The sequence below is a fragment of the Xiphophorus maculatus genome, chromosome 19 (genome assembly GCF_002775205.1).
Source record: "Xiphophorus maculatus strain JP 163 A chromosome 19, X_maculatus-5.0-male, whole genome shotgun sequence".
Classification (NCBI taxonomy): Eukaryota; Metazoa; Chordata; class Actinopteri; order Cyprinodontiformes; family Poeciliidae; genus Xiphophorus; species Xiphophorus maculatus.
In genome coordinates, this window is record NC_036461.1 from 7,088,613 (window position 1) to 7,113,265 (window position 24,653).

The window sequence follows — 24,653 nt, forward strand, 5'->3', positions numbered from 1 at the left end:
GTGGAATTAAAGCCTAATTTAAGAAGTCACTAAATCAAATCAGAATGTGTAAAAAAAAAAAAAAATGTGGCAACTGAAAACGTGGAAAGCAAAAGAAAAAAAGAAAAAAAAGAAACCCTCCGGCAGTTACACACGCGCGTTTTACCGCCTTCTTCTTCAGTTATGTCTGCTGCTGATTGATTTAATTAATTCTACATACATGTGCATAATTAATGCCACATATTAACAGCTCTAAATATATCCCAGCACATCCTCAGAGCACATTTGTATTCCAGAAATCTTTAAGTTAATCACATAATGCCAGAGAATTAAAAGAAATGCCACCATGTTTCTGGAAAACACTTAATAATTCATGGCAACACTTGTGAGAAAATCCAATATTTACATTGCATGTGAGCAGGCTGTTGTTTCTGTTAAAAAAAATAATAATAACATACTGCAACATTTTTCTGCACTGTTGTTTGACCCAAATGCAGAGTTTCTATGTCCACTTCAAAATGTCCCGCTACCTGGCCTGAGATCAACTGGTGATGTTTTGTTTTCCTTCCTCTGCTTCCTTAATGATTCTTCCCATAAATCCTGCAGAGATACACAAGTAACGCTTAATGCAAGGAGAAACAAACTCATCAAACATTGCGGATCTTTGTCTCATTCATCAGGGTGCGAAATCAGGAGAGCTGTCTGTCAACTGTTTTTTTTCTTTCTTCTTTTTTTTCTAAAGTAAAAAAACAGACACTTCACCACCCCTCCTCCCCACTCCCCAAATCAGAGAGAATTGAGCTGGGTGCATTTTACGGCGGGGATGAAGCACCGTGGTTAAGGTTTTGCTGATTTTCATGTAATGACTGGCAGCCGTAACACCTGGCACTGTGAAATCTAGAAATTAGCACACTCCGGGGAAACAAATTGCTTTGTTGGTGCAGAACGATGTAAAAGAAGAAAAAACATGGGTTTAACATCGACTGTGGATGTCATTGTTGCAGGCTTCCGTTGTTTTCTGAACTTTTCTGAACATCACAGCGGATCATAATATATCTGTGCTTTTGCATGTTTGTGGGAATCATGAAAAGATGACAGATTTCACTAAAGGTTTTTAATTTTAGCCCCTCAGTTGTAAACATTTTTTTATTCTGCTGTGTTATTATGCTTAACTCTGGCTAAAAATGAAAGAAAAAGATTGACCAGCGCAAGAACGGTTTATTTAAATAGAACTATAGCAATGAGAAAGCTACCAGAATTATAAATATTTTGACTTTCTGAATGCAGCTGCATAAAGAAATAAATAAATCTAACAATACACCTTACAAAACAACAACTCTCACTCAGCATGGTCGGGTGAATTTCCTTCCCATTACTTAAGTATAAACAGTGAAAAATAATGATAAAAAATAAATATATCTTTTACTCTTTTCTTTAAATAATAAAAAATCAGTGCTTTTATTTCCAGGGTGGGGATTTTCTTAAAAATGTAGATATTAGATACTTTAGTTAGTTTAGTTGGACCACGACTGCTGGAGAAAGGCCCCAGTCCTTTGTGACCCTGGAAGTATAAGAGGGAATAAACAATGGATGGATAGTTGCATCACACAGCTGAAAGATGATGACCTGAACCCCAGAAAATCCACTAAACCACTAAACATGGAAGATAAACACAGACTGCATCTGAATAAAGTGCAGGTTGTAGTAATAATGTAATCCAAATTAATAAGGTGTTAAATAAATATTTCATGTTTCAGATTCCTAATTTTTTTTTAAACTTAAACAAACATCTATTTATCTGTATATTTGTATATCCATCAGTGCATTTTTTGTCTTATGGCACATAAACATGCAGCCAGAATTACATACCTGAGTCAATGTTTTAATCTCCAGTCCTTCTGTGTAATGAACTCCAAAATATATTTTTTTCTAATTTATTTACTTAAATCAACTTAAAATAAATTACAGAAAATTTGAAAGGGTGATTTAAAAAATAGATTTCATTATGTCATCATTAAGTGATGAAATACATTTTTAATGTTGCTCTTTAAATACAAATAATATATTTATGTCCCTTCCTAAATTTTAATGGTTAAAAAATAACCTACATTATTATGAGATGACTGCTGCATGATCTCATAAACTCTAAAATCAGAACTAAAAGCTTCTGCCTGACTCACACAGTGAAAAATACCAAATCCCACTTAGAAATCTCTGCTGGAGTTATGTTTTTGTTGGTGCCGAAGTAAATGGACCCTTTCCTTAATGATGCTCCCACTCCTTACAGAAGTCCTCTTCCTTCCGAGTCGAACAGTGATGAAGGACGGAGATCTCTCCCTCTTCCTCCCCTGTCAGTCAGCCTCCTCCTCCTCCTGCTCTGCGGCGGCGGTGGCGGCGGCGGCTCTGCGCGGGGCCGAGCAGCTTGGCAGAGATGCATGGTGATGATGAGAACTCGTCGCAGCCTAGCAGGGTTTCCTCCTCATCAAGCTCAGAACAAAGGGGGGCGCCGGTCCGCTCGGCTGCTCTAAATACAGCCTGCAACGTGGCCCAGCCAACTGCCGAACACGCTGCGTTTAGATGCAGAGAAAATACAATTGAGGAAGCTGGAGGTGGCAGATCTGCAGGGTGAAGGCAGGATGTTGGACTTCAAGCACAGGAAATAGTTCAGCTGATTTCAGCACTCGACAGAGAACTTTCACAATTCACAGAGACGTGGCTCAGATTACACCTGCTGCATCAAACGGCGTGATTTCAGGTTTTCAAACAAAACATGTGCTCACCAGAAACCATAGGAGAAGAACGAAAGAAATTAAAACTCAACAAACTTTCTACTTTCTGCAAGACTTCAATGGGTTTAAAAGGCATCAGTGCTCTAAATGAAATAAGGCTAAGTTTTAAAAAGAAAAAAAATACAGAAAAGTAAATACATCTTCACCGGTGCAAAAGTTTTTTTTATACCTCTTTAACTTTGCCATGTAATGTCAGATTACAGCAACAGACTTTAAAGAATCTGATTGGGATTTTATTTGTTAGCAACTCTTGCTGCCAACTGCCACTTTCCAGATACAAGCCTCTTCTGTCTTATTCAGTTTGCTTAATAGGAAGTTAGAATTTTGTCCAACTATGTTTGAATTTTGACCCTCATTTCTGCATGGCTTCTTGTAACTTGAAATTGTTCTAATAATCTTTGACTGGACATCAATGCATTTAAATTTGCTGTTGAACTTGGGCTGAAATTTTCCTCTTATTTTTTTACCAAACTTTTTTTCTATTTTTGACTTAGATATCTGAACAACGTCATTGATGTTAAGAGGTCATATGTTGGGAACCAATGTGATTTGCCGATAATTTGGTGCACCACTTCTTTTACTTATTTTTTGTCAACCAAGGTGTAGCTGCATTTTCTTAAAGCATCTAAATGCTGAAAACTATCAGATGGACATTCAAATACGATATCTACAGAACTACAACGTGCAATTTATAATTGATTTTATTTTGATTTATCCCAAAGTGACGTTCTGAGGAAAGCTAGAAAAGGGAGGTACTGAGGGAGTGTTCTCTTCAGATGAACCACATCAGCAAAGGATAGCAGAAGCTCATCATATTTGCATTTTATTATTTAATCTTGTTGCCGTTAGTCACATTCCATGCCTCATAGCCACACTGGAACGTAGACGCTGGACAAGTTAATCCAGTAACAGGTCTTGTTTAAGACAAATCTCTGATCAATCAATCATTCTCTTACTCCATGCTGTCATCATTCGCCAAGATAGCTTACCTTCTCTGTTTGAAGCAGACTCATCCTAACAGAGGGAGCATTCCAGTTTTCTGGCTAAGAATCATGACCAAGACTAAGAAGAGATTAATCTCATTCTTAACAGCGCCAACAGGTCCAATGTTGTTTCTACATGTGAAAACAGATCCTAATGCTCAACCAAGTTAAAATATCAGGACTGTTCCCTGAATATAAGGACATTATTCCAGAAATATTCTGGGAACATTTTGACACTTTTCTTTTTGCAAAGTTGTTTGCAAACTTTTAAATCACAATGGATGAACTCTGAGCTTCAGGGAAGTCAACCAATCATGAAGAAACTTGTTAAATAAAACTTGTTGTTGTCCCTGGGACACAAACACATCAGCCAAGAAGCAGTAAAAGAGCAATAACATGTTTTGGTCCATCACTTCGTTCTGCCTGTCCTGCTGCTAATTTGGGAGGACGTTCCTAAACGGTCTGGTCAAACTGTGGACATCCCAGCTGTCAAAAAGCATTCAGCCAGCTCAGTCTCTCCTCCGTCTGCCCTCCAGCTGCTCTGCCTGCTTTCAGGCCTGAAGCTCCTCTGCCTGGGACACACTCCACCTCTCTTCCTGCTCTGTGGACGTCAGTGTGTCACCTCTGTTTATATCCGTCCAACCAGCAGAGACGAGGAAGCCGCACGCTAAACGGACATGCCTGCTAATCTGAGTGCAGCTGTGAGTCCAGGGAGAGATGAGGCACCGGCGCTCACGTCACATTGGCTGTGTTGATCATCTCCATTATGTCCTGCATGCTGCAGGGCTTTTTACTGTCTCCATCACATTGATTTTCGTGAAATGTAGATAAACAGGTCACTTTTTTTCTTCTTTTTGCTGTTAGTCCACTTAGACAAGGTTTTCAGAGCATAACAAGATTAAAATTGTGCAGCTTGAGACGAGTCCAGGCAGCCTCTGCCACAAACAGTTAATATAGTAGAAACCATCCTCACACTCTCCGTTTTTTCCCTTTTCGGTGGATGAAACCGTACAGCTTTTATAGACATCTTAGAGGCTGCTGACTGTTGACTAATAACTGCTGAATTATATTTACCTTTCATTGCTTCAGTGTGTTTTATTCCCACCTCTTCTTTTTTAGTTGCTTGTCTTTCAGATTTTAATTTCCCATTTTCATTCAGTCAATTATTAAATTTTTTGCTTCATTTCGGACTACGTTCATTCCAGGTTTTGCAACTGTCTTGATGTCCTTAGTGCACTATGCATCTGTGCTTTTTTTCTTGTTGCATTAATGAATCTACTTCTTTATTGCCTATAACTTTTCACAAAATTTAATTTCAATATTAAGTGACTGAAAGAAGATAGTTATTGAATTGTTGCTCAATGTGATTTTTCATGTTGTCAAACAATGTTGACCCGTTTCTCCATTTTGTGTAAGTTTAACGTAAATGATGCCATGGGCCAGAGTTGCCCTTCTCCTCTCCAAGTTCTATCTTGCAACATTTGGACGCTTTCCTGCTTCAACACACCTGAATCAAATGGCAACGTTTCCTATTAAGCAATCATTGATATTCATAGAGGACTGGCATTCATTTGATTCAGCTGTGTTGGAGAATGGATGAAAATTGCAAGATGGCTGTTCTCTATGACTGGACTTTGGTAGGTGAGACAATACTCGAAGAAATAAAAATAAAGTCAAAGAGCTCCATCTTAAAGTCTTAAAGTTCATGACAGGACAGTTAGAAAATGACTTTTCACGTTTGGCTTACTTAAAAGAATTGAAGGTGTATGCAGAGTCTATTTAAGAAGAATATGGGAGGACAATTTAGGACTGCAAAATCAACGTTAATGTTATGACCATAATTGACATTAAAAGTATCTCATCAAGGCTTATTTAGCTATAGATGAACAATATTTTAAAATATTGCAATTGTTTTGATTCAGTAGTTCTAAATACATTGTTTTATTTTCTTTGGATAGTTTTATTGCTTACTGTTGACCTCAGAATAACTTGACCTGTGTTTCGTGTATCTGTTCCTATCAAATAAACAATAAATAAAATCATAAAAAGTTAAACGTTTGAAGTCAGATTAGAAAATCCTTAGAAAATGTAGTTTGTGTCAACAACATTTTTAAACAAGTTTATTTGGAAAAAATATTCAATATTGAAAAACATTAAACTCTGAAAAAATAATTCAAGCACTTTAAAAACAGCATTTGCAATTTTAATTATGAGTTAGAATCACAAATTGTCATGAATTTACTATTGACCAAATCATTGCCATGTACTGCTTTAACTGAGCTCCCCTAGTCTAAAGCAGAAGTTGCATGTTAACAGGTTTTGCTAAATATTCTCATTATTTGCATTGATAAATCCTCACTGTGAAACTATTCTTATTTCTCAGACTTTCTAAATCTATCCTCACTTGTTAACATACCAGGTATTTTGTTCCACAGATTGCAATTAAAACTATCTTCTCCACGCACCACTCGAGGCTGTTCAAACAGCTCATATCACAAAGGAAGACTTTTTCCTCTGCTTGGCTTGTGCTAGGTTAAAAATAAGTATAAGAAAGAAATAGTGGAATGTGAAGTTGGCCCATGAAACAAGCTGGGCAGCGAGTGTAAGTCATATTTATATCTGTTTGCTGGAGCTGTTTCAAGGTGCTGGCAGATTGAAGAATCTGGTGGGTGGTATCAGATCAAGGATGGCCCCAGTGTCATCTGCGCAAACCCAGAACCTCTCTATACTTAACAGGAGATGCTTCTGTGGGTCTAAAATAATCCATATAGATGGTGGGGGATGAAGGGTAGACATAGCTGATGGTCTTCAGGATAGATTTTAATGTTTTTTATTTTTCGTGCAGTGATGTTATTGAAGTGTAAATGACATAAGACAAGTGGCAGCAAGTGACTGACACGACACCTTTATTCATTTTAAATGTCAAGAAGGTTTTTAACCTGTTGCTTGACACAGTGTTGAAGACTGCCGGCGTTTTTTAAACATATGTCTCACTGAACTTCTGTAACCCTGCAAAACTTTAAAGATCTCATTAACAGCTTATCAAATCCGAGGTCCATGCAACAGGAAGTCGCATTAGTTTCACTCTAAATGTGCAATGTGTGAAAAGATTAGTGAGGAGATTACAGTAGTGATGGAATATTGGGAAAATCTGGAACATTTAAAGGTTCTGTCTTAAGTATTATATTGATGTTCCCTGCTGTCATTTTATAACAAATGTAACTGTGTGAAGTAACTCAAGCAAAATAAGATACTTTCCAATGGGATCCTAAAATGTGAATGGGTAATGAAATGGCAAGTGAGACTTCAGAAATTAAATCTAAATATGATTGCTCTTCTTTGCTATAAGTTTTACAGCAGACTCAAAAATTTGACTCAAGTGGACAAACATTTTTATAAAGTTCTTGTTCCATTTTCGCCCTCATTAAACTTTTGTTTGATTGGTTAGCTGAAAGTGCTTGCATATTTCAGTTATGATCTTACATCTGTCACTGATATTTTGTCAGTGTGACACATAGTAATGTGTGCCTGACAAAGTGGTCAGAAAGTGTAGCTTAGCATGTCTAAAAAAAGCTCTTTAAGAAAAACAGCTTTTACTGAAAATAAAAAATGATCTTATTCAGAAGGAAATGTTTTAATAAACTTGTTCTGTGTTCAAAGAGATAATTTGCTTTCGAACCATATTTTTTCTCCATAATTCTTATTCACTTTTCCATATTCAGACCAAGTGACTTTAACATTTCTAATAAAGGTGTAAAAGTTTTCTTTACTGCCTTGTGGATGTATTTCACAACTCCTGAATGAGTTCATGAACGTCACAAGCTGTCCTTGGTGGGATCTGCAGAATGTAGTTCATTTTCCTCTTCAGCACCGATGTCATATTGTAGATGTGGAATTTCTCAGATGAGTTAGGACTCACAGAAGTTGCTGCAATGCTGATGTAAATCTCCAACTTGTGTTTCATACATTCTTCTTTGTCAGGTGCCAATAAGACTCTGCTGCTAACAATAATGCTGCTGTATGTCGCATTGATGCAATCTCCTTGCACATTCCCAGGCTGGAAAACTACCTCATTGAGCAAACCCGATTTCTAGAGTCTACATCAATCGGCCATCCATCCATCTCTCATGTAGCTTGGTTATAGTCTGATGCCCTCCCATCTCACAAAGTAAGCCATTACTCCCAGCACAAGGTAACCAGTGTACAAGGTGTACAATTAAAACCTGATTTCTGCTGAAGAAAATTAGATTTAATGAACGGCGGGCTGGGCAACAACAGATGGTTCGTCTTATTGGAAGCACAAAGATGGAGTGTGTGTTTGAATACCTTTCAGATCAAATGCCAGTGTTCATCAGTAAGGAGTGGAGGTACACTCATGACAACATAAAACAGAATGGGAGGCCTCACCAGCATGGCCTTCACCTTCAGACAAATGCTTTCCCATATGCTGCACCAGACCAGATGTTGCATAATGTCAAACGAGAATTTCTGGAAAAGCAAAGTTAATGATGATCGCTGTTCTTAATCTCCATGTATACGCTTAACATCCTCTTCCCATCTCAGTGGCTGTTTTAGTTACAATAAAATGCAGGAGCTCAAGTTCCCCCAATTTACTTTGTATCCTAAACGTATTCTTAATCATATAAATTTGTAAAATAGGAATAATATATAAATGTAAAAATTTTGAGTACTTTAGGGAGAGGCTACTTCCGTACCGTCATTCGGCTTCAAAGAAAAAAGATAAATGATGATGCCATTAAAAGTGAACTAATTAAGGAAGGCTTCTTTTAAGAACTCATTAACTGCAACCTCATTTACATAATGATGCATATTAATTAAGTTTTAATGAATCTGAATTTTCAGCAAGCTGCATTTCTTTGGCTGTGGAACAAATTGAACAAATTATTTAAAAGTGTTCTTGAATCTACTTTCACACCAAAGGGGAGAGAGAATGCAATCATTTGTAGAAAATCATATTTTTTCTCTCCCCAGCCTGTGCCCATCTGTTAATTATTTTTAAATGTAATCATTTACCCTTTTGTTTTGAAACCCACTGAGATTTCACTCACTTCCAAAACAAAACGAATCAGGAGGTGAGGGACTGCCGCTAAATATTTCAGAGTGTGTAAAAGTCTGAAATGTGTGATTAGCAGGCAGATGAAAGATTGTCTTTTTTTTAAACTTGTTGTCATGTGGGATGTGGAAAATCCGGCTTTTACATGGACAGTCTGTTACTAATGTGCAACATCTTGCTTGGGGGGTCTAGATGTTCTCTGTCAACCACACACATCGTTACTGACAAGTTAAACTGTTCCTCATTACGAGACGAGTATGGGCATTTGTAATGACAAGCGTTACAGAACAGATGTGAGAATATTTGTAAACGTGTGAGAGCCGGGTGATGAGTTGCATGCTGAAAATTCTGTTTTACTTGGTTTATCATACTGTAGTACCTGAAAAAAGCTGGGTTGATGAAGAAAATGTACTTTTTTTTCTATTTGTCATGGTTTGAGTCTTCTGTGTGTTTTATTTTGAGTGTCTTTGTCTGTGAGTCTCTGTGTTGTCCGGTCTCCCCTCGATTATTCCCAGGTGTGTCTCGTTCCCTGATTACCTTATTTAGTGTCACCTGTGTCTCTGTCGGGTCTTCGTCGTGTTTGTCCAGTTACCTGTTGTCACGTTTTGAGAGCTTTTGCATCCACTCTTTGTACTGTCTGGACTTTTGTGGATTACCTTTCATTATTAAATTCATCATCATTCGTCCTACCTGGGTCTCAGCGTCTGCCTCCACCACCACTTACCGCAACCCATGAAACTATTATTATTATTATTATTGTTGTTGTTATTATTCATATTATAATTACTTGTATACTAAGTATGCATCGTTATTGGTCAATTGATACAATTTGCTAATTAACATTAGCCAAATAGCAAAAGTGAATGCAAGAACTATCAGTGTTGCTTCCTTAATCATTATTGAGGTAGATGGGACTTCATCTTTGCCAATTACTATACTATACCTTTCAAGGGTCCATGAAGAGTAGAAACTTTGCCTTTTTATCTTACAACTGAAAGTATGGCCACAGTTTGAGCTTCTTTAGAAGGGGTCTGGCTTTCTTAGTGGACTTCAGCATAAGTGAGGAACCATATGGATTTTCTGTTGCCTATATGTTGGTATCAAAAAACTCTGCATTCAATTGCAGGGACTAAGACAATTGACAAAGTCCATCCCATGTTTCTGAAACTTCTCATTGTCCTGTGAAACATCAAGGGTTTAACAAGTGATTGTCTTGAAAACTCTGGCATTCAACTGGCCTTATCAACACCTCTAGGCACTTTGATCCATGAAAGTAGTAGGGTCTAGTCATTTCTCGAGTACAGATTCATCCATAATTACAATAGCTTATCAAATCTGGGACAATAGTCTGCATGTTATTTGATCAAAAACCTCAAACTTCAAACATTCTACCACATATTTCCTCTGTCCTTGGATAGCATCCATTTTCCTTCTAAACAAAGATTAACATGATTGCCTTGTGGCAAAATACTCAGTGGAGGATTTAAGAGTAGCACCATTTAGGACTCTTAAAATGTCAAAGACTGGACCAGCTAACTAGGGGCAGCCATCACGATACAAGTAAATTAGAGCAGCCAGGCTCTCTTTTGTTACTGAAAAAATGACATTTTAAATGTGGCTAAATCTCATTAAAGTTATTTGCTCTCTGCTGCAGTCACTGACTGGATTTTCGTCCAATGTAAGGAACAGAGAGGGTGGCATAAAATCTGGTTTTGGCTCCCCTGTTTGTGTTGTAGGTGCTGAACCATGTGGTACATACACTTATGGAAGTTTCTTTGGCCCTAAGACAGTCCAATAACTCACAGAAGGGAGGAACAAAATGAATGCATTTGGTTTAGAGTTTGAACGATTTATTAATGAAAAATCTTGTATTAAGCAAAACTTTTCATGTATTGCTTAATACAGACTGTGGTAATTTGAGCTAGAGCAAACCTAGGGAAAGGTTCATTACCACTAGAGGATCAGAAGTATCACCAGAAATTCTGAATGTAAAAAACTACTGAGAAGCAGACTACACTGACATAAAGATGATCTGATTATTAGTAATTAGAATGAGACATGATGTGGCACCCCAGTCTGCCAATCTAATTCCCCTGGATTGGCAGACTGGGGTGGTGGTCCCCCTGTTCAAGAAGGGGGACCGGAGGGTGTGCTCCAATTATAGAGGGGTCACACTCTTAAGCCTCCCTGGCAAGGTCTATTCAGGGGTCCTGGAGAGGAGGGTCCGTCGGATAGTTGAACCTCGGATTCAGGAAGAGCAGTGTGGTTTTAGTCCTGGTCGTGGAACACTGGACCAGCTCTACACCATCGGCAGGGTCCTGGAGGGTGCATGGGAGTTCGCCCAACCAGTCTACATGTGTTTTGTGGACGTTCGACCGTGTCCCTCGGGGAGCCCTGTAGAGGGTTCTCCAGGAGTATGGGGTACCGGGCCCTTTGATATGGGCTGTCAGGTCCCTGTATGACCGGTGTCAGAGTCTGGTCCGCATTGCCGGCAGTAAGTCGGGCTCGTTTCCGGTGAGAGTTGGACTCCGCCAGGGCTGCCCTTTGTCACCGATTCTGTTCATCACTTTCATGGACAGAATTTCTAGGTGCAGCCAAGGTGTTGAGGGGATCCGATTTGGTGGCCTTAGGATCTCATCTCTGCTTTTTGCAGACGATGTGGTCCTTTTGGCTTCATCGGGTCATGATCTGCAGCTCTCGCTGGAGCGGTTCGCAGCCGAGTGTGAAGCGGCCGGGATGAGGATCAGTGCCTCCAAATCCGAGGCCATGGTCTTGAGCCGGAAAAGGGTAGAGTGCCTTCCCCGGGTCAGGGGGGGTGTCCTGCCCCAAGTGGAGGAGTTCAATATCTCGGGATCTTGTTCACGAATGGGGGAAGAAGGGAGCGGGAGGTTGACAGGCGGATTGGCGCAGCGTCTGCCATCAAGCGGGCGCTGTACCGGTCCGTCGTGGTGAAGAAAGAGCTGAGCCAAAAAGCGAAGCTCTCGATTTACCGGTCGATCTACGTTCCCACCCTCATCTATGGTCATGAGCTTTGGGTCATGACCGAAAGAACGAGATCGCGGATACAAGCGGCTGAAATGGGTTTTCTCCGTAGGGTGGCTGGGCTCTCCCTTAGAGATAGGGTGAGAAGCTCAGTCATCCGGGAGGGACTCAGAGTAGAGCCGCTGCTCCTTCACATCGAGAGGAGCCAGTTGAGATGGCTCGGGCATCTGGTCAGGATGCCTCCTGGAAGCCTTCCTGGTGAGGTGTTCCGGGCACGTCCCACTGGGAGGAGGCCCCGGGGAAGACCCAGGACACACTGGAGGGACTATGTCTCTCGGCTGGCCTGGGAACGCCTCGGGATTCCCCCGGAAGAGCTGGAAGAAGTGGCCGGGAAAGGGAAATCTGGACCTCCCTTCTGAAGCTGCTACCCCCGCAACCCGACCCCGGATAAGCAGAAGAAGATGGATGGATGGATGGATGGATGGATGGATGATGTGGGGACTTCATGAAACTTAAATGATTGGCTTAAATTAAGCTGAAAAAATCTCAGCTTGGCCATGGTGATCCATATGGTGTGTTATAACCTTTCATAGTTAAAAAAAAAACATTTAAGAAATTATCACAGAGATGAATCTTTGACACAAATACACATAACAAAATTGTATAAGTTTGTTTGGGAATAGGTTCTAGCTCTGACGGTGGTAGGAATACTTCAGGTCCTTCTTAGATAGAAACAGGCATCTACCACATGAGATTACATCAACCAATCACTGTGTAACACAAACTCTGCACTTCCTGCACTGACTGTCCCAGAGGAAGATTCAAAGAGGAATCTCTAAGGGTTAAAAGCCCTCCCACTCGCCTGCACCTACTCCCTCTTGCTCTCCCTGCGGTGGGCTCTAGGCCTCTGTGGTGGAAAACACAAAATGGTAGCCGGTATTGGGTGGGTACTTCTGACAGCTTCTGCCTTCCTCGGGGGAGGTCAGAAGTCGGCAATTCATATGAGACAAGCTGGTGATGCAGTGTAACCGAAAATGGAAAGCAGATGTTCGTTAATTAGGGGAAATGTGACTGACAAGACTTTAGCGTCGAGGTACACGAGCTAACCCACCATACAGCAGCTGTTGTTACCCAGTCTCATTGTCAGCCTTGTGCACAAGTCACAGCTTCCCCGCAGAGCCGGGCCCAGACGCCCAGCACCCACAATTATCAAAACAGAATTAGGCTTGATTGAATTTATCTGTGTGTATTTTTGCATGGATGAATATTCACACCATGTTATGGAGTTTTTTTTTTACTTTTTCCCCCCCGGCTTCTCCCTTCTTCACTAAATGACAGTCGACTGTCATCAGACAAACTACATCCTTGTTCCCCTCCCATTCCATAAAAACAAAATTTTCTCTTCGTTATAAAAATGCTTGCATACAAAAAAAAGATGAAACAGCTCTTTTGCATTTTACAGCAGTCATATTCATAGAAGATCTACGAGGCTGAATGCTGCAAAATCATTGGTCAGTGCAGAAGTTGTAAGGCCTTGTCTCAGGCGGCTGCATTCACACCTGGAAGCACTGTACAGGTAAAGCAATTCCACCAGAAACCAAAATCCTTCTAATATGCCTACGCATTACAAGTGTTCTGGTCAACAGTATAATCCAGTGAAATTGATGAATGGCAACACATTAGGCACATTCAAACAACAGATGTTAATTCACTTCACATGTGAATTATCAGATCATTTGTGTCAGGCACCACAATATGAATGACACAGATTATCTCAGATTTGGCAAACCCCAGCAGCCTGCAGGACTCTAGCTAAATCTCCTCTACGTCTTGACTGAGTGTGTGCGTGTCCATTATGTCTGCATGCGTGAGTGATGATGTTTGCGCAGAAGGACAAGAGTGTCCCCTTGGACCAGCAGAGGAGAGAGACGGTGGGTGTGATTCCTGCGGAGCGAGCTCGCAGGTGAGTCTCGCTCTGAGGAGATCGCCTCGGAGGGAACTGTGGCTGTGAACAGCTGCTGTGCTTCGATTGAGCAGACGATCTTAATTCCTGAGTTGTATTTGACACTAAACTGATCACCTGACCATGCAGTCATTAGATTTAGTTTGTGTAAGATGTCATCTAGATGAATTTCTGTTGTCTGTCTCCTGTACTCTGGTGCAGCCAAGCAGTTCCACTTCAACATGTTCAGTTCACATAGTGTGCTTAAGATGTACAGATCATGTAAAAAAAATAACAAGAACCAGTTACAGAACCAGTTAAAATAGCATTTTTGTAACATCCGTTCCCACATGGAGCTGTCCATGTGCTGTTCCTTACCCACAACTCTTATGGTTGTGGGTAACTGCTAAGTGTGGTTAGGTGTGAGGCAGCTTTCTATTGTGTGATGCAGACCTTTTCAGGGAGCAACTGGAAACCTTTTGTGGTTTCGAGGAAACTTGAAGTTGGCAAATGAGGAGGTTTTGAGAATGTCTTATTGTAAGGTACTTTCATTATTTTTAGCACTGGTACCCTTTATTTGATTTTCCTAATCCAATTAGAACTTTAAGCATGTTCCAGAGGCTAAAGTCCCAGGGTCCCAGTGGCAGAACTTTTGTTTCAATGTCACTTCAATGGAAAAAGGAATAGAAAGATTTCCGAAGTTCAACTCCCTTCTATTTGAACTTTGTTACTCTGAAAATACAAAGGATAGTATGAAAAAGAAATGAGGTACATTTTAGGTAAATAAGCCTCAAAGACTATTACATAATTTTTTTAAAGATGATAAAGAACATAACAGAAAAGAAGTTATAAAATTGTACTTGTTTCAACATTAGTACAAACAATAAGGGCGCTTTGTATGCACTGCTTTTCTGAAGAACTATTAATGCTTTTGTTTCTCGACAGCATATTGAACATCGTGTTCCTACTAATTGTGGCATGGTGTAATCTCTTTGGGAAGAACTTAGAAGGACTGATTGTCTTTGTATTTGCATCAGAAAGAAACTGAACAAAATTAAAAGGTTCCATGAAGTTTAACTTTTTCCCTCCTTCTCACCTGACCTAATTACAGCACCTCAGTGGCTGCTGCTGGAACGCTTTAACTTTGGAGTCCAACATGCTTTCATATTCCTGAGTTATTCTCAACACAGTTATTTTATTTATTTATTTATAATTCTGAAATGTTCCTCTTTGTTTTGCAGCCTCGGTTGTAGCCCTCTGGGGATGCTGCTTGTTGTAGCTGTTGCAAGGCGGTTGCTCTTTCTTCACTTTGGTTTGAAAAGGGAACAAAAATAACTTTTGCCGTGGCTTTCATTCATTGCAGCTGTGGAGACATGATTTAACTGAGCAGAACAAGACACTCAGTCCGGGAAAAAAAAACGTGCTCTGTGTGGAGTAAACACAATCAGCTTTGACCCTGACTGAAACTGATCCAACAGTTTTCTGCTCAGATTTACCGAGATGTCTTAATGTTTAATGGTGGGGCAGGCAAAGCCCTGACTATTTACATATCATCTTTTTTTGATGTGAGAAATATTTAGGCATTTTGTTAACATTTAAGTAAATCAATCCTTTAAATATTGTCCCAGAAACTGAATAGGTTATGTAAACAGTTTATGTGATTTATGCTGCAACAGCCTTGTCAAGCTTATCCAGAGGAATCTTCCAACAGAGAATAAATTTGATCTAAACACAACAGCATAACTCTTCTGATCTCTTCCAACTACCTCTATTAAAATAACAAGGTGTAGAGCTGTGAGAAGGTTTACCTTCCAATGTAAGAAAAGTTGAAACATGTTTAATTCCCGTGACCTTATCAAAAGAGGTTTCACCGTGTATTCATTTTATGATGTTGAATCTTAGCTGGTAAATGGATGTTTTTTTTTCCAGGGTCTTGGAAAAAGTTTCACAGTCTGCTTTGATTATGTGATAAGAGAGCATGATCGAAAGTTCTGTAAGATGTGGTGATATATTACTTTATCGAGGTCCTGAGTGGAGCTTCAGGTAACCGTTTATCTATAGCATGGGGCTCACACAACAGTGTGTCCTACTCAGTGAAAATTTGAAGCCAGAATGACCATCCTGGCCAGATTCTAACCCTACAGATGTATCAAGAATCCAGCTGCTATTCAGACAAATTTATGCTCGACTGCCCAGAAACCTTTTTTAAAAATCTATTTTCAATATTACCATCAGCATATGCTAAGAAGCTGCATGTAATAAAGCAGTGCTGCTGTTTGTTATTCTTCTAAAGAGTTCATGTTTTTCTGTTGTGGAACAGGATGGAGTAGGAAATCTTTTGGAAATTTCATTCAAGGATGGTTTCTATTGATCCACTGGGAATACAGATGAGACTAGTAATGCTAACTATCATTGAAGCTCCAGAAGCTAAGGTTTGACTGAATCTCAGAGGCTAATCTTACATTGTACTTAATGAAAAGACGAGTGACTGCAGTTGATGCACATTTTATGCAATATACCAACTTTGAAGATCAATACAATTCTCTATGAGAACCTGTTGCCAATCTATCACTAAGGAATAGTGATAGTCACTTTTCTGTCCATAATCCATAATGTGATATCACCATACATGCCAAATTATCAGCAGCACTTGTTATTGGAGACATTCAGACCAGGTCTGATTGTATAAAAGTTGACAGCTTGCAAGTGTCTGGCCACCCAGTACAGACTTTTAGCTTGGAATCCACAACGTGTCCTTTTTTTTTCTACAAGCAGATTTTGTATATATATAGATATATACAACTGTTAAAAGTCAATCATTTGAATTTCTCTCTTAGACCACAACACACTTCCTTTATTATTATTATTATTATTATTATTATTATTATTATTATTATTATTATTATTATTATTATTATTATTATTATTATTATTATTATTATTATATCTATCACCAAGGAATAGTGATAGATTGGCAACAGTTGCTAAAAGTTGTAAGATGGTGGCCTTATTGAAATTTGCATACTTTTCCATGTCCATCTTATAATAAGGAACACTGTGGAAAGAAGAATAAAATTGTAAGAGAATTAAGTGATGAAAAAGAAACTCTAAACCTGTTCAGAGCTACAAATGAAGTTTTTCCCCAGTTTCCTATTTCTTCTTTTCATGTCACAATTTTAACCATCGACCTTAATCCAGTTTTGGATAGCAATATAAACTATTATTGATTGGTTCAATTTGATTAACTGATAACGTCCATTTAGACCTTTTTTTTCAGTCTTTCTAAAACAATATCTTGAACATGTCAAGGAATTATGTTACAATGGAATACTTCAAACATCATTTTATGATTTTTCTTAGCTTTAGTCACAGATTAAAATTCACCCGGAATCCTTTCATTGAGTGAATTGCTCTGACATAAAGTGTCAAGTGTCCAAAGAGCTGGGTTTTCCATTAGGTGGTACTTTGAGGTCAAATGGAGCATTAGCAATGTGTTTGTCCTCATTATAATGGATGTAATGGGTTTAGATCACAAAGCTGCTGGACAGAAGTCATCTGACTCTCTGTCGACAACTTTGACACCTATTTAATCCTTGGAGTGTAATTTGTCGCGTCAGTTTGCCCACGGTCATTTGAGAAAATATGTCCTTTGTGGCCAGTTAGAAGATTCATAGTTTCCAGGCTTTTCACAAGCAACCAAATGCAATATGATTTAGCCAAATGCTACATGGTTTATAAGTTTGACAGTGATTTCTCGGTTTTGTTCTGAATACCTCGGGGAATCGCCACTTCTTCCTTCCAATGGACCTTTCTGTAATGGGACTAATTAGGCTGGCCACCACAGAAGGACAGTCACGTATCCTCTATGACAGGACATTCAACTCATTCAACATCGACAAATATGGTAAGAAAACACTGCTGCTTAATTAGTAATTAATCCTGACTGATCAGGACAGCCGGTTTACAGACTTACAGTAATGTTATAGCATTAGAGCCGCTGTGTATGTGGACTGTGATGTTATATCTCCTGACCAGAATGTCGGCTGACCTTAATTGCTGTAATTAAGTTAGTGGCCTTACTGTTGGACTACCAAGCCAGACGGCAGCTTTCCGTCAACACACTGTCCATTCTCCGGTGATGAGGTTGGTCTCAGTGTGTTTTGCAGAGGCTGCATGGACAAAAAGGGGGCTGGATGGATCTGGAGGTTATTTGAGGTTTTGGTCAGCATCTTGTGCTATACCTGAAGGTTCTCCAGATTGTTTGGAGTGAACTTCCGATCAAACACATTTGTTTTTAAAATGGCCAGTGAATCTTATTATCCCTATCAGATCTTTACTCAAGCAAATATTGCAAAGTACTGCATCCAAATCCAGAATGCAGTAAAAAAGATTAAGGGATTTTGAATGAATCTCAATGTGTAAAGACCAGAAACCACTATTGGGTGAACTTTGGACCTTCAGGAAAAATTTTCATCAAAATCATCTTGTCATTGTAGTCAATGTATCCAGAATTAAACAGGCACAATAGAGAAAGTCCTTTGCCCTGTAAGTTTATACTTAGAACTGGGAATGATCAGAAGCAGCTGGTCAGTAGTGGGAGGGGAAGCTCAGTCAAATAAGGAGGGGTGAGGCTGTTTCAAACTTTTAAAACAAAAGGAATAATTTAAAAGTGAATCATCATGGTCTATTGTATTGCTAAAACATGGAATTTATCAGAAATTTACCCAGATTAATTAAAAAAAACTATCTTCTAATCTCATACAAGATTAAAGTGTGTAACTTAAATGAAAGTGATGCTAAATAAAACTTTTCAAATAATGTTTCTGATATAAAATGATTAAATTTTTCAACTGACTTAAAAAGCTGGCAAGTGAAGATTCCAAAAATATGTTTGTTCTTGTGTCTAGTAAAGAAATATTCAAATAGACTAACAATTTAAAAGGTACATTTAAATTGGTCATTTACATAATGTACCAATAATTTAAATTGCAGCCACAGAAGTCTGGATAAAGAACATGGCTTTACAGAGCTCTGTCCCTTGGGTTTTTACATTTATAATCTCATGAAAAAAAGAGGAGCCATGGTGGACAGCTGCCCCACAGACTGTATTTTATTAAGTCCATAAAAAAGATCCCGTGCTCTTCTTTGGAACACAGTAATAAAACTCAATAATGAGTTGGATTCAAAGACGCATTTTTCATTGAGCTGCTCGGTCCAAAGCACCGTCGCCCTAACTGCAGCCAATCAGGCGAACAAACAAACAAGCCCCATACGCAGACCAATAAATGCTATCTGTCCTCAATTTTTCCGAACAGGCCTTTCTTCTGCTGTTGTCTTCTCCTTCAGGCCATCTCCCACTCCTCATATACATCTGTACAAATTGATTTCCTCTTTACATGGGAAGATAATGACTGTGGCAACAGAAATACCTGTAAGTGAGGGATAATTACACTGTGAGACACCACCCGCTGAGTCCCTTTCTCACAGCCCCCAACAACATGGATTTCAAGCTTCAATGGCACTCAGCGGCATCACACCGATGAGGCAGAGATTTGATTAAAATTACAGTTCGTTTTGCACCAACTTCAGGTATTAAGATAGGAATCTTGCTTAGGACATTTTTCTGAATGTGTAAAGAGATGCTGCTGAGATTTAACATTTCTACCCTGCTGTTAGACATGAAAGGGATCACAGAGGGGTCCACTTTATAGTCTGGTACATGCAAAAACCCAACAATTGTTGGAAACTTATGCCTCACACTCTCGTGCAGCTGTTTGTTTCTAACAAACCCTAAAAAGGGAAGCGCTGTTTTGCCGCTGTAAGGAGGAGGGAGAGTTTACTTCTTGAAAACATCACTGAACTGAATAAATGTTAATGCACGAGTTCAGATTCTGATGTGACTCACTTGATAAGACGCCTTCAAATGCAGCTCAACTCCACATAACATACAGATCCACTTCTGCCCTCTTTTAGGCATGAATTTAATTTTAATAGCAGACTTCTAGTGAATTGTTCTTTCTCCAGGGTGGAATGATAACACAATATACTGCATTGAAGTTTAAACAATCATTGGTCCACAAGTTTGAAAATATTGTGGGAAATCCAGAGAGGTTGCATTTTACATACAGACTCCAAAATGTCAAATGTCATATATGTGAATATGCTGGTGCCCTGTAAATTGTAGATGTTTCTGTGCTTAAACGCCTGAGTAAAATAATCTGGTCATTATCAGCCCTTTGGAAAACTTACAGTAACTGTTACTGAGGAAGTAATGCAGACTTTTGATTCAGGGGTGTTGGACTGGGTACACATCTACAAAAGTTGCATGAGAGCGGCTATTGAGGACTAGAGTTGAAGAGTCCTAGCTTAGGAGTTTCAGAAACAACCGAGGAATCACAGTGAAATGGAAGGTGGTTGAAGATTACTGCTGCTGTCCAAAGTTTTACAACACTATGGGCTTAAGTGCAGATCAACCACTTTCAAGATCAACTGAAATTTGCAGCTCTCCACATGGACAACGCTAATATTTTCCAGAGACAAATTTTGTAGTTAGATGAGATAAAATCTACATATTTGGCCACAATATTATAAAATTTTATAATATTGACCTTGACAAAGTCTTACCTTTGTCAAGGTAAGACTTTCAAAGCTACGAGGACCATACCATCTGTGTAGCATGTTTGCGGTAGCATCATATTGTAGGGCTGTTCTGGTGCTGTTGGTACTGTCAGAAACAAATGGAATAATGAAAATTCTTAAAATATTTCAATTTCACCTTACATTGATAGCTTGGTATTTTTAAACATGGATATACAGTACATGGGACTCCAAATGAACACTGATTCCAAAAACTTTGAAACTGGTTTCAGGGGATAAATTAGGTAAGAATTAAGCTTATAAAACAAGTTTCACAAAGGCTCCACCTCAGTCATAGTGAAGATTTGTAAACTGTGTTTGAAAGCAAACTCCGACAAAAGAAGCCAGTAAATTTCAACAAACTCTCAGTACGAAAAACAGAATTACGCAATGAGCCTTTGATTGAGGTGCAACTTGCTAAGGGATATCTAACCAAATATTGAGTTTGTTCTGGAGTGGATTATAGACAACCCTGAATAAATTCAAATCTGTGCATCCAATTATTCTTGATTAAAAAAACTGTTGCAAGTAAAACAAGTATACCATTAATCAAGGCCATGATAAGCAGAAAGAAAACTTCTGATTGTTGCTCTAGTTTGAGTAGATAGGTAGGTTTATTCAAGTCTTGAAATCAACGGATGTTTTGATTTTTATCATGTTGGAAGAACACTTTTTTATATCCTTTATTGTTTCTTCATATTAGGACTCATGTCTGATTATCACTGTCGCTTATTAAGTTTAATTTGTTATTGTGCAAAAGATAAAATGAATCGGTTCAAACAACATTTGAATCTTTGACAACTCACACAATGATTATCTCCTCTCATTAGTAACCATTTCTCAAATCAAAAGCTCCTCACTTGCTACCACTTTTTTCCTCCTGAAAGTCTTCAAATGAGAGCCATGAACGAACCGTGAACTTTTCAAACAAGCTTCTTCAGGCAAGTGAAAGGAGAAGGAAGTAAAAAAAAAACAAAAAACAAAAGGAAAATCACAATCGCTGGAGACAAACGAGAAAGGACAAGTTTCCATATTCTGAAGTAAGAACTAAAAGATATGCAGATGTCTTATCACTCTCCTTCCTAGGTGACAGGTATGTCAGGGCCCTGAAAGCCCTCGCAGTATAATTACACACCATCCAATCTCCCCCCCCAGCAAAGGAGGAGATGCTGGAACAGGAGCGTCGTGCTTATCAGATCCCTTCGCCTGTACAAGGGGAACCCAGGGGAATCGCATCTTTAACAAAGCCCATCTCCTTCGCCTTTAAATATCTCTAAGTGCACCCTCCCGCCTTCTCCACGCTCCCGTCCCCACCCTTCCCTTTGAGCCATTCCCTGTTCTGTTTCTCCACCCAAAGATTTCTCAAGTTGTTTTTTGCTTTAATATCTTTTTTCCACCGCAGTGGTTAGGAGTTGAGTGAGTGGCACCAAATTCTAATGATGAACATCCTGCGTGTCCCCAGAGTCCCGCTTTCTGTTTCTGAGTGACTGGTCTGATGTCTGCGAGGCCTCTTTAATGGGACATCAAAACCTGCTGCTGGTAGAGGGAGGAAACACAGAAACACAAACAGAGAAGAAGAGCGCCGCCGGTGCTTGTGAAGACGCTAAGAACCAGAGGTCTGATCGGCCTGCCGCAACCAGAAAGATGCATTCTTTAGCTGAAAAAGTGTGACCATTTAACCTTCAAAAAGACTTCAAACAACAGCTGTTTAGATTCTTAAACATTATTATATGTCCTCATGTAATCTGAAGGCTTTATATAATAATTCCCAATAATTAATTGCCAATCCTTAGCACCTATAACTATGCATAACCTTAAGAGTCTTACATCACAGATAAGGAATTTTGGTCCACTCTTCCTTCCAATGTTGCTTCAGTTTAAACAATTTGCTAATATTTATTTATGCTAAACCACAATATGCTATCCAAACTGTTGCCTGGGCTTGGACTGGACCATTATAACTCTTTGATTATTTCCTTTTCCAGTCACTCTGTTGGGGTTGCTGGGGATTCGAATCTTTTTTTTTTCTTTGTGGAAATAACATAACCTGACTGTAACTCTGAGGTTTAACATTTTTACTTAGTGCTGTAGAATCTGAGATAGAGCTTTTGGCTTTGTCTTTTCTCTGACCATTGCATAATCTTACATGGGATGAATTTGCTATAAAGTGTGCCCTCCTGGTAGCTGTCGACTCAAGATGCTGAAAACACTGAAAATGATCAAGGAGGCTTGGAAACCTGACCCTCAAGTTCATCTTTAGGGCAAAATAGCAGTTTCTCTTGGTCTAGTTGTACATTGTGTCATGATATGAAATTAATTATTCAGGGAAAATATTTGACATGACTTTTTATCCTTTAGTTTAAAAAAATCATTTGACATTTAAAGAAAGCCATAAAGAAGAAATTAATCATTATGGATGGTTTAAATGGTTTGGTATCACAGATACAGTTATAAATCACACCTAATAATTATTTCATTTTATCTGATCCCTTAGATCTTATTAGTATTATTATTTTTTGTATATTTTATTCTTTGCAGCTTCATTGCTTTTTAAATCAGGAACCTAGTGCTAATTTAAAGCAACGTTTTGTGTTTAAACCTTTAAAATTATTGCACACTTATAAAAGCTGGAAGAAAAAAAAATAACACAAGTACATTTTCTTTTACTTTAGGTAAAAAAAACAAACAAAAAAACATCTGACTATAATTTGCATGAGAAGTACCTCAGAGACAGCATGTATAATGATTTTTATAAATAATTAGCAAGTGGAAAACAGCAGGTGTTATAACATTTAAAAAATAACACTTTCAGTTTATTAAACTGTTCCAGGTGTGTTTTTGAATATAAATCATCTCTCCTTTGGTTCAGACAAGTCTTTGCATCTGATCTCTCTTTTTAGTCAAGTCATTTTGTCTACAATATTATACTTTTACATGCATAAAGAAGATACAAATGAACTTTGACAAGTTTGGGTCGAAACAGCCTGGGGCAGTCGTAAGATTATAATGACTTTAGATTCTAATTTCTCATTTTTATTTCAATTAACAACATCTGTGTTTAAAGTTTACTTCAACTTGTTCACTGCTGGAACATACCTTCTTCACTCATCACCTGATAACTGCAGGATTAATGTCTTTACTTAATGTGTCTGCAAAAGAAGAACTAGCTTTATCAAGATGTTGTACATTTCAGTTTTTTGACATTTTAGACTTCAAAAGGGAAATTCAAACACAACACAATAAACTCATAGCAAGCAATACTGAGGGTACTTTTGATCACCCTAGTATATTCATGTCTCAACTGTAGGAATACTATCTACTTTAAAGGTCATGAACAATGTGTTATCTTGCTGTTGCTGTTATTTTAGTTGTTTTTTTCTCTCCAAAAATCATTATTTCTGTTACTGGGTGCTGCAGGGTATTTTTTTTTTAAACTCTGGAATTGACGTCCCCACCCATGCACCCAAAAAAATATAAAAAATCATAAAATTTCTCTCTACAGTTTGTATTTATGTACACAGGATAAAAATCACATTAAGTCTAAGCCACACAAGAGATTCCCATAATTAGTAAAGCTAAACATTTTAAGAATAATTACACCTGATCCATTTTGAAAGTAAACATTTTTTTTTTTGCTCGAGTAGAACTTCTATAGAAAATTGAAGGATAATTAAGACATAAAACAGAAAATATCTAGATTTTAGTTTAGGGTAAAGAAAACAAAATCTCTGTGTGAATTTTCTCCATGTGTGTTTTTGCAGGAGCCGCTGGTGTTCAGTGTTAACCTAAGTAGGTCAAACTATCTGTATGAACGCAACTCCCCAAACTTTCCATCGCAGACGCCTTCACAGCACGGGGGGCGGGGGAGTGGAGAAAAAAACAATTCACTTGTCACAAACTTGACACCTTTCTCCTTTTCCAGAGGAGGAGGAGGTGAGGAAGAAAAGGTAAAATGATAATAAAAAAAAAACTCCAAAGGAGTGTTTCATTGTTCTGAAGTTTGCCTTCCTTTCTGCTTTGCGTACCTTTGCCACTGAAATCAACACTTACTTTTCCAGTGACAACCTGGCAAATTGCCAGACATTAAGGGGAAGTGCATGAGGCTGAGGCCTGCGCGAGGATGCAGGGTTCTTGTTTGTGTGGGGAAGGTTTGGCGGGGGGTGACTGTGTAATGTCTGGTCCCAGGGGCAGAAGGCGGGATGCTAAAATAGCTCCCGCTCAGCGCAGGATGGTGTGTTGGTTAAAAGGTTTTCCAGCTCCGTGAAAAC